Source organism: Megascapheus bottae, chromosome 8, assembly GCF_031878675.1.
Source record: "Megascapheus bottae isolate mThoBot1 chromosome 8, mThoBot2.hap1, whole genome shotgun sequence".
Lineage (NCBI taxonomy): Eukaryota > Metazoa > Chordata > Mammalia > Rodentia > Geomyidae > Megascapheus > Megascapheus bottae.
Window position 1 is genome coordinate 63,236,425 of NC_143516.1, and position 3,064 is coordinate 63,239,488.

Sequence of the window (3,064 nt, forward strand, 5' to 3'; positions counted from 1 at the left end):
TATAATACTGGCTGTAGGTTTTTTTCATGCATGGCTTTCACTATTTTGAGGAATGTACCTCTTATTCCTATTTTTTCTAGTGCTTTCAACATGAATGGATGTTGTATTTTGTCAAATGCCTTCTCCGCGTCCAGAGAAATTATCATATGATTCTTATCCTTAACTCTATTGATATGATGTATTACATTGATTGATTTGCAAATGTTAAACCAGCCTTGCATTTGTGGGATGAAGCCCACTTGATCATAGTGTATGATTTTTTAAATTTGTTTCTGGATTCTGTTGGCTAATATTTTTTTTCACTGTTCAAGGTTTATTTGTTTTCATATGACATTTGGATAGTTTTTGCACTATTCATATATAGCTTTTTACATAACATGCCAATGCACACTATTGATATATAATACATAAAATATCCTTTAAAACAGTAATGCATGTGACATGCAAAAATGGATTTATACAACACATCCCAGGAAGTGTGATTGGGAAAAGAAGTTGGAACTAGGCATTTTGGTGATTTACAAAGCACACAGTAACATATCTGGTTCGAAGAGTAATTAGGAACTATGCACCATTCATTGGCAGTGGTGTCTCAGAGAGGGTGAAATTGTTTACAATTACCAGTTTGTACAGTTACACAGGACCCATCCACCATCAGAATACAGCTGCATGTTTTCCTGAACCAGTCCTATTCCTAATTTCAGGAAATGGATACTTTTCCCAGGTCATTTTATAATACTACTGCTTTAGTCACAGATTAGCTGTAAGGGACAACATGCATAATCTCTGACTAAAATTCTCTAACAGCCTCGACAGTGAAGTGGTACATAGAAGATTTCAAAACTGCAGCTTCTTTTGGATTCCCCAAAGTGTATCTGCACTTTTCTTCAAGCGAGCCTCTTCCTTGGGAGTCAGAGTGACCTTCACCACATCTGAAATTCCATTCTGTCCCAGAAAGCAAGGAACACTAAGGAAGACATCTTCCTTTATTCCATAGAGACCCTTAATCATAGTGGAAATTGGATGCACTCTTCGAAGATTCTTCATAATACTTTCTGCTAAATCTGCCACAGACAGTCCAATGGTCCAGGATGTACAGCCTTTCAGTTTTACCACCGCATAGGCACTGTCAACAACTTGTTTATGAACCTCTTTCCACTGTTCCTTATCTGCATCAGTGCCTAAATCAGGATTCAGATTCTTGAAGGCGACACCAGCAACATTCACTCCACTCCACACTGGCACACTAGAATCTCCATGCTCTCCAAGAACCCATCCATGACAGCTCAATGGGTGAACTCCCAGCCTCTCTCCCATCAGATAACCGACCCGGGCTGAATCCAGATTGCAGCCACTTCCAATGACACGGTTTTTGGGGAAGCCACTTATCTTCCAAGCCACATAGGTCAGAATATCCACTGGATTGGAAACAATAAGCAACTTGCAATTTGGGCTGTACTTCACTACATTAGGAATGATGAACTTGAAGATGTTTACATTGCGCTGGACCAAATTAAGACGGCTTTCTCCCTCTTGCTGACGGGCCCCAGCTGTGACAATAACCAGCTTAGAATTTGCAGTCACAGAATAGTCTTTGCCAGAGACAATTTTTGGTGTTTTGAGGAAAAGACTGCCGTGCTGGAGGTTCATCATTTCTCCCTTCAGTTTGTCTTCCATGACATCAACAAGAGCAAGCTCATCTGCCAAGTCCTTCATTAAGATACTGATGGCACAGGCCATGCCAACAGCACCAACCCCAACAACTGTAATCTTGTTCTGGGGGACATGAACCTCCTTAAGAAGATTCACAGTCAGCTGATCCTTGAGATCTGCCATTCTGGACTTGGAAGGACTGGCACTCTGGGGTGCACGATGGGCGGGAGGTGGAGGTGCGCGGCGGACAGATCCGGACTCAGCAGCAGCCGCTCCAGTTGGCTAATATTTTATTGAGGAGTTTTGTGTCTGTGTTCATTAGAGAGATAGGTCTGTAGTTTTCTCTTTTTGTTGGGTCTTTCCCTGATTTGGGGATGAGAGTAATATTACCTTCATAAAATGAGTTTGGTATTGCTCCTTCTGTTTCTATTTCTTGGAAGAGTTTCGAGAATATAGGTGTTATTTCATCTTTAAACGTCTTGTAGAATTCCGCAGTGAATCCATCTGGACCTGGGCTCTTTTTGTTGGCGTTTCCCTGATTGCTTCCACAATTTCTTTGTAAGAAATTGGTTTGTTCAGTTTGTTTACCTCATCGTTATTCAGTGTGGGTAGCCTATATTTATTTAAGAAATCATCCATTTCTACTAGATTTTCTTGTTTCTTTGAATATAGGCCCTGGTAGTACCTATTCATTATGGTCTGGATTTCTTGGGAATCAGTTGTAATTGTTCCCGTGGGGCCTCTAATGTTGTTTATTTGAGTCTCCCCTTTCCTTTTTTTGATTAATCTTGCCAGGGGTCTGCCTATTTTGTTGACTCTTTCAAAGAACCACCTTTTTGAGTTATCCATTTTGTGTATAGTAGATCTTATTTCAGTCTCTGATATTTCTGATTTTATTTTTGTTATTTCTGTCCTTGTAGTTGTTTTAGAATTAACTTTTTCTTGCTCCTCTAGGTGTTTCAGTTTTTTTAGGTTATTTACATGCTCTTCTTCTGTCTTTTAATATGTGCTCCTAGTGTGATAAATTTGCCTCTTAGAACTGCCTTTGCTGTGTCCCATAAGTTCCTTTGTGATGTTTCTTGATTGTCATTACATTCAAGGAAGTTTTTAATTTCATTTCTGATCTGATCTATTACCCAAGAGTTATTCAGAGGTGTGTTGTTCAGTTTCCATGCGATTGAATGTTTTTTGACTTTGACTGCATTGTTCAGAATTACTCTGACTCCACTGTGGTCTGATAGAATGTGTGGGATTATATCAGTCCTCTTGTATCTGCTTAGGTTTTCTGTATGAACTATTATATGATCAATTTTGGAGTGTGTTCCATGTGCTGCTGAGAAAAATGTAAAAAGTTTCGTTGTTGGGTGGAAGACTCTGTATATATCTGTTAAGCCCAGCTGGGCTATGGTGT

At 39.6% G+C, this 3,064-nt stretch overlaps 1 pseudogene; it reads right to left on the reverse strand.

The window, feature by feature from the left end:
* Window positions 1-401: 401 nt before the first annotated feature.
* On the reverse strand, window positions 402-1,855 carry LOC150060039 (L-lactate dehydrogenase A chain pseudogene; annotated as a pseudogene).
* Between the last annotated feature and the right edge of the window lie 1,209 nt (window positions 1,856-3,064).